Below are 9,154 nucleotides of genomic sequence, written 5' to 3'. Positions count from 1 at the left end.
AGACAAAGTAAACCAAGTGCAATGAACCTCGCTTTACGCTTCGTGAACGGGGTATTAAAATGAATACAAACTTGGACATATAATTATTCAGGTTAAGGTTCGTGTATTATTCACATTTATTCTTGGATGGGACAGATTTCGTTTCAATAACCGGTGTCGTCAGCTCCCTGTTTAGTCAAGAGCTGTTTATATCCGCACAGGGAAGTGTGGGTTCGATTCCACCTCTCACCACCTCACACGTGACAAGCAGAAGGAGGTAAAAGGTTTAGAAATAAATTTACGTTCTGTGGTGCAGTGGTGGCCCCATGGTGTAATGGTTAGCACTCTGGACCTTGAATCCAGTGATCCGAGTTCAAATCTCGGTGGGACCTTGTTTTTTTTATTAAAGCAGAATTGGAGTATGAGCTCTAACCGCTTTGAGTCTGGAAGGTCGATGGTTCGAGTTTGGCCAAGCAAGTCATACAAAGACCTTTTGAATGCTTCATGCTGCGACTTATTTTGAAGCTAAACTTTTGAGAAAGGAGCACACATATTCAAATGTTTATATAAGTATATCTGTATATATGTGTATATATGTAGATACATATCTATACATTAAAAAAAAAAAAAAAAAGAAGAAATATATATGTATATATATAACTATATACTAGCATGGCTCGGCTCGCTGCGCACGCCTCACCAAGCATCGATACTGAGGAGCGGGATTATTTTAGCTGAGGATAATGACTGGACCTGAGTTGCTGTGTTGTCATGATTTTCACCAATCATAATACAAACATTTACTTTGCACAAATGTATTTGTTGTGTTTGTGATATTACATTTTTATAGGCAATTTAGGTTGAAGATTTAGGTTGAATGTTTTTTTTTCAAGAAAGAACCCCTCAGTACATACATAGGGGAGGGGTAGGTGCAGACTGGAAGTTTGGGACGATTACACCTCACCACCAAGCAATTCAAAACACCTCACCACCACGTAATTCAAAACACCTCACCACCAAGTAATTCAAAACACCTCACCACCAAGTAATTCAAAACACCTCACCACCAAGTAATTCAAAACACCTCACCACCAAGTAATTCAAAACACCTCACGACCATAAAACACATAATAAAAACACCTCACCACCACGTAATTCAAAATTCCTCACCACCACGTAATTCAAAATACCTCACCACCACGTAATTCAAAACACCTCACGACCATAAAACACGTAATAAAAACACCTCACCACCACGTAATTCAAAACACCTCACCACCAAGTAATTCAAAACACCTCACGACCATAAAACACATCATAAAAACACCTCACCACCACGTAATTCAAAATACCTCACCACCAAGTAATTTAAAATACCTCACCACCAAGTAATTCAAAACACCTCACCACCACGTAATTCAAAACACCTCACGACCATAAAACACGTAATAAAAACACCTCACCACCACGTAAATCCAAAACACCTCACCACCAAGTAATTCAAAACCCCTCACGACCATAAAACACATAATAAAAACACCTCACCACCACGAAATTCAAAACACCTCACCACCACGAAATTGAAAACACCTCACAGCCATCAAGCACGTAATAAAAACACCTCACAGCCATCAAGCACGTAATAAAAACACCTCACAGCCATAAAACACGTAATAAAAACACCTAACAGCCATAAAACACGTAATAAAAACACCTCACCACAACGAAATTAAAAACACCTCACAGCCATAAAACACATAATAAAAACACCTCACAGCCATAAAACACGTAATAAAACACCTCACCACCATGAAAATAAAAACACCTCACAGCCATAAAACACGTAATAAAAACACCTCACAGCCATAAAACACGTAATAAAAACACCCCACAGCCATAAAACACGTAATAAAAACACCTCACCACCACGAAAATAAAAACACCTCACAGCCATAAAACACGTAATAAAAACACCTCACAGCCATAAAACACGTAATATAAACACCTCACAGCCATAAAACACGTAATAAAAACACCTCACAGCCATAAAACATGTAATAAAAACATCTCACAGCCATAAAACACGTAATAAAAACACCTCACAGCCATAAAACACGTAATAAAAACATCTCACAGCCATAAAACACGTAATAAAAACACCTCACAGCCATAAAACACATAATAAAAACACCTCACAGCCATAAAACACGTAATAAAAACAGCTCACAGCCATAAAACACATAATAAAAACACCTCACAGCCATAAAACACGTAATAAAAACACCTCACAGCCATAAAACACGTAATGAAAACATCTCACAGCCATAAAACACGTAATAAAAACACCTCACCACCACGAAAATAAAAACACCTCACAGCCATAAAACACGTAATAAAAACACCTCACAGCCATAAAACACGTAATAAAAACACCTCACCACCACGAAATTAAAAACACCTCACAGCCATAAAACACGTAATAAAAACACCCCACAGCCATAAAACACGTAATAAAAACGCCTCACAGCCATAAAACACGTAATAAAAACACCTCACAGCCATAAAACATGTAATAAAAACACCCCACAGCCATAAAACACGTAATGAAAACACCTCACCACCACGAAAATAAAAACATCTCACAGCCATAAAACACGTAATAAAAACACCTCACCACCACGAAAATAAAAACACCTCACAGCCATAAAACACGTAATAAAAACACCTCACAGCCATAAAACACGTAATAAAAACACCTCACCACCACGAAAATAAAAACACCTCACAGCCATAAAACACGTAATAAAAACACCTCACAGCCATAAAACACGTAATAAAAACACCTCACCACCACGAAATTAAAAACACCTCACAGCCATAAAACACGTAATAAAAACACCCCACAGCCATAAAACACGTAATAAAAACGCCTCACAGCCATAAAACACATAATAAAAACACCCCACAGCCATAAAACACGTAATGAAAACACCTCACCACCACGAAAATAAAAACATCTCACAGCCATAAAACACGTAATAAAAACACCTCACCACCACGAAAATAAAAACACCTCACAGCCATAAAACACGTAATAAAAACACCTCACAGCTATAAAACACGTAATAAAAACACCTCACCACCACGAAAATAAAAACACCTCACAGCCATAAAACACGTAATAAAAACACCTCACAGCCATAAAACACGTAATAAAAACACCTCACCACCACGAAATTAAAAACACCTCACAGCCATAAAACACGTAATAAAAACACCCCACAGCCATAAAACACGTAATAAAAACGCCTCACAGCCATAAAACACATAATAAAAACGCCTCACAGCCATAAAACACGTAATAAAAACACCTCACAGCCATAAAACATGTAATAAAAACACCCCACAGCCATAAAACACGTAATAAAAACACCCCACAGCCATAAAACACGTAATAAAAACGCCTCACAGCCATAAAACACATAATAAAAACACCCCACAGCCATAAAACACGTAATAAAAACACCTCACCACCAAGTAATTCAAAACACCTCACGACCATAAAACACATCATAAAAACACCTCACCACCACGTAATTCAAAATACCTCACCACCAAGTAATTTAAAATACCTCACCACCAAGTAATTCAAAACACCTCACCACCACGTAATTCAAAACACCTCACGACCATAAAACACGTAATAAAAACACCTCACCACCACGTAAATCCAAAACACCTCACCACCAAGTAATTCAAAACACCTCACGACCATAAAACACATAATAAAAACACCTCACCACCACGTAATTCAAAATACCTCACCACCAAGTAATTTAAAATACCTCACCACCAAGTAATTCAAAACACCTCACCACCACGTAATTCAAAACACCTCACGACCATAAAACACGTAATAAAAACACCTCACCACCACGTAAATCCAAAACACCTCACCACCAAGTAATTCAAAACCCCTCACGACCATAAAACACATAATAAAAACACCTCACCACCACGAAATTCAAAACACCTCACCACCAAGTAATTCAAAACCCCTCACGACCATAAAACACGTAATAAAAACACCTCACCACCACGTAAATCCAAAACACCTCACCACCACGTAATTCAAAACACCTCACGACCATAAAACACGTAATAAAAACACCTCACCACCACGTAAATCCAAAACACCTCACCACCAAGTAATTCAAAACCCCTCACGACCATAAAACACGTAATAAAAACACCTCACCACCACGTAAATCCAAAACACCTCACCACCAAGTAATTCAAAACCCCTCACGACCATAAAACACATAATAAAAACACCTCACCACCACGAAATTCAAAACACCTCACCACCACGAAATTGAAAACACCTCACAGCCATCAAGCACGTAATAAAAACACCTCACAGCCATCAAGCACGTAATAAAAACACCTCACAGCCATAAAACACGTAATAAAAACACCTAACAGCCATAAAACACGTAATAAAAACACCTCACCACAACGAAATTCAAAACACCTCACCACCACGAAATTGAAAACACCTCACAGCCATCAAGCACGTAATAAAAACACCTCACAGCCATCAAGCACGTAATAAAAACACCTCACAGCCATAAAACACGTAATAAAAACACCTCACAGCCATAAAACACATAATAAAAACACCTCACAGCCATAAAACACGTAATAAAACACCTCACCACCATGAAAATAAAAACACCTCACAGCCATAAAACACGTAATAAAAACACCCCACAGCCATAAAACACGTAATAAAAACGCCTCACAGCCATAAAACACATAATAAAAACACCTCACAGCCATAAAACACGTAATAAAAACACCTCACAGCCATAAAACACGTAATAAAAACACCTCACCACCACGAAAATAAAAACACCTCACAGCCATAAAACACGTAATAAAAACACCCCACAGCCATAAAACACGTAATAAAAACACCTCACAGCCATAAAACACGTAATAAAAACACCTCACAGCCATAAAACACGTAATAAAAACACCTCACAGCCATAAAACACGTAATAAAAACACCTCACAGCCATAAAACACGTAATAAAAACACCTCACAGCCATAAAACACGTAATAAAAACACCTCACAGCGATAAAACACGTAATAAAAACACCTCACAGCCATAAAACACGTAATAAATCACCTCACCACCATGAAAATAAAAACACCTCACAGCCATAAAACACGTAATAAAAACACCTCACAGCCATAAAACACGTAATAAAAACACCCCACAGCCATAAAACACGTAATAAAAACGCCTCACAGCCATAAAACACATAATAAAAACACCTCACAGCCATAAAACACGTAATAAAAACACCTCACAGCCATAAAACACGTAATAAAAACACCTCACCACCACGAAAATAAAAACACCTCACAGCCATAAAACACGTAATAAAAACACCCCACAGCCATAAAACACGTAATAAAAACACCTCACAGCCATAAAACACGTAATAAAAACACCTCACAGCCATAAAACACGTAATAAAAACACCTCACAGCCATAAAACACGTAATAAAAACACCTCACAGCCATAAAACACGTAATAAAAACACCTCACAGCCATAAAACACGTAATAAAAACACCTCACAGCCATAAAACACGTAATAAAAACATCTCACAGCCATAAAACACGTAATAAAAACACCTCACCACCACGAAAATAAAAACACCTCACAGCCATAAAACACGTAATAAAAACACCCCACAGCCATAAAACACGTAATAAAAACACCTCACAGCCATAAAACACGTAATAAAAACACCTCACAGCCATAAAACACGTAATAAAAACACCTCACAGCCATAAAACACGTAATAAAAACACCTCACAGCCATAAAACACGTAATAAAAACATCTCACAGCCATAAAACACGTAATAAAAACATCTCACAGCCATAAAACACGTAATAAAAACACCTCACCACCACGTAAATCAAAATACCTCACCACCAAGTAATTTAAAATAGCTCACCACCAAGTAATTCAAAACACCTCACCACCACGTAATTCAAAACACCTCATGACCATAAAACACATAATAAAAACACCTCACCACCACGAAATTAAAAACACCTCACCACCACGAAATTGAAAACACCTCACAGCCATCAAGCACGTAATAAAAACACCTCACAGCCATCAAGCACGTAATAAAAACACCTCACAGCCATAAAACACGTAATAAAAACACCTCACAACAACGAAATTAAAAACACCTCACAGCCATAAAACACATAATAAAAACACCTCACAGCCATAAAACACGTAATAAAACACCTCACAGCCATAAAACACGTAATAAAAACACCTCACCACCACGAAAATAAAAACACCTCACAGCCATAAAACACGTAATAAAAACACCTCACAGCCATAAAACACGTAATAAAAACACCTCACAGCCATAAAACACGTAATAAAAACACCTCACAGCCATAAAACACGTAATAAAAACACCTCACAGCCATAAAACACGTAATAAAAACACCTCACAGCCATAAAACACGTAATAAAAACACCTCACAGCCATAAAACACGTAATAAAAACACCTCACAGCCATAAAACACGTAATAAAAACACCTCACAGCCATAAAACACGTAATAAAAACACCTCACAGCCATAAAACACGTAATAAAAACACCTCACAGCCATAAAACATGTAATAAAAACACCTCACCACCACGAAAATAAAAACACCTCACAGCCATAAAACACGTAATAAAAACATCTCACAGCCATAAAACACGTAATAAAAACACCTCACCACCACGAAAATAAAAACACCTCACAGCCATAAAACACGTAATAAAAACACCCCACAGCCATAAAACACGTAATAAAAACACCCCACAGCCATAAAGCACATAATAAAAACACCCCACAGCCATAAAACACGTAATAAAAACACCCCACAGCCATAAAACACGTAATAAAAACACCTCACAGCCATAAAACACGTAATAAAAACACCCCACAACCATAAAACACTTAATAAAAACACCCCACAGCCATAAAACACGTAATAAAAACACCTCACAGCCATAAAACACGTAATAAAAACACCTCACAGTCATAAAACACGTAATAAAAACATCTCACAGCCATAAAACACGTAATAAAAACACCTCACCACCACGAAAATAAAAACACCTCACAGCCATAAAACACGTAATAAAAACACCTCACAGCCATAAAACAACACGTAATAAAAACACCTCACAGCCATAAAACACGTAATAAAAACACCTCACAGCCATAAAACACGTAATAAAAACACCTCACCACCACGAAAATAAAAACACCTCACAGCCATAAAACACATAATAAAAACACCTCACAGCCATAAAACACGTAATAAAAACACATCACAGCCATAAAACACGTAATAAAAACGCCTCACAGCCATAAAACACGTAATAAAAACACCTCACAGCCATAAAACACGTAATAAAAACACCTCACAGCCATAAAACACGTAATAAAAACACCTCACAGTCATAAAACACGTAATAAAAACATCTCACAGCCATAAAACACGTAATAAAAACACCTCACCACCACGAAATTAAAAACACCTCACAGCCATAAAACACGTAATAAAACACCCCACAGCCATAAAACACGTAATAAAAACACCTCACCACCATGAAAATAAAAACAACTCACCGCCATAAAACATGTAATAAAAACACCTCACAGCCATAAAACACGTAATAAAAACACCTCACAGCCATAAAACACGTAATAAAAACATCTCACAGCCATAAAACACGTAATAAAAACACCTCACCACCACGAAAATAAAAACACCTCACAGCCATAAAACATGTAATAAAAACATCTCACAGCCATAAAACACAGAATAAAAACACCTCACAGCCATAAAACACGTAATAAAAACACCTCACAGCCATAAAACACGTAATAAAAACACCTCACAGCCATAAAACACGTAATAAAAACATCTCACAGCCATAAAACACGTAATAAAAACACCTCACAGCCATAAAACACGTAATAAAAACACCTCACCACCACGAAAATAAAAACACCTCACAGCCATAAAACACGTAATAAAAACACCTCACAGCCATAAAACACGTAATAAAAACACCACACCACCACGAAAATAAAAACACCTCACAGCCATAAAACACGTAATAAAAACACCTCACAGCCATAAAACACGTAATAAAAACACCTCACCACCACGAAAATAAAAACACCTCACAGCCATAAAACACGTAATAAAAACATCTCACAGCCATAAAACACGTAATAAAAACACCTCACAGCCATAAAACATGTAATAAAAACACCTCACAGCCATAAAACACGTAATAAAAACACCTCACAGCCATAAAACACGTAATAAAAACATCTCACAGCCATAAAACACGTAATAAAAACACCTCACCACCACGAAAATTAAAACATCTCACAGCCATAAAACACGTAATAAAAACACCTCACCACCACGAAAATAAAAACACCTCACAGCCATAAAACACATAATAAAAACACCTCACAGCCATAAAACACGTAATAAAAACACCTCACAGCCATAAAACACATAATAAAAACACCTCACAGCCATAAAACACGTAATAAAAACACCTCACCACCACGAAAATAAAAACATCTCACAGCCATAAAACACGTAATAAAAACACCTCACCACCACGAAAATAAAAACACCTCACAGCCATAAAACACGTAATAAAAACACCTCACCACCACGAAAATAAAAACACCTCACAGCCATAAAACACGTGATAAAAACACCTCACCACCACGAAAATAAAAACACCTCACAGCCATAAAACGTAATAAAAACACCTCACAGCCATAAAACACGTAATAAAAACACCTCACAGCCATAAAACGTAATAAAAACACCTCACAGCCATAAAACACGTAATAAAAACACCTCACAGCCATAAAACGTAATAAAAACACCTCACAGCCATAAAACACGTAATAAAAACACCTCACAGCCATAAAACGTAATAAAAACACCTCACATTCATAAAACACGTAATAAAAACACCTCACAGCCATAAAACACGTAATAAAAACACCTCACAGCCATAAAACACGTAATAT

At 37.0% G+C, this 9,154-nt stretch overlaps 1 non-coding gene across 1 annotated transcript; it reads left to right on the top strand.

Moving 5' to 3' along the window:
- The first annotated feature begins 299 nt into the window (after positions 1-299).
- TRNAQ-UUG (transfer RNA glutamine (anticodon UUG)) lies at positions 300-371 on the top strand. The gene has a single exon. It is a non-coding gene; the product is annotated as a tRNA-Gln (tRNA).
- The last annotated feature ends 8,783 nt before the right edge of the window (positions 372-9,154 follow it).

This window comes from Myxine glutinosa, chromosome 8, assembly GCF_964187855.1.
Source record: "Myxine glutinosa chromosome 8, kmMyxGlut1.1, whole genome shotgun sequence".
Taxonomy (NCBI): domain Eukaryota; kingdom Metazoa; phylum Chordata; class Myxini; order Myxiniformes; family Myxinidae; genus Myxine; species Myxine glutinosa.
The sequence above is the reverse complement of the archived record's forward strand: the minus strand, read 5'-3'. Positions and strand labels throughout refer to the sequence as shown.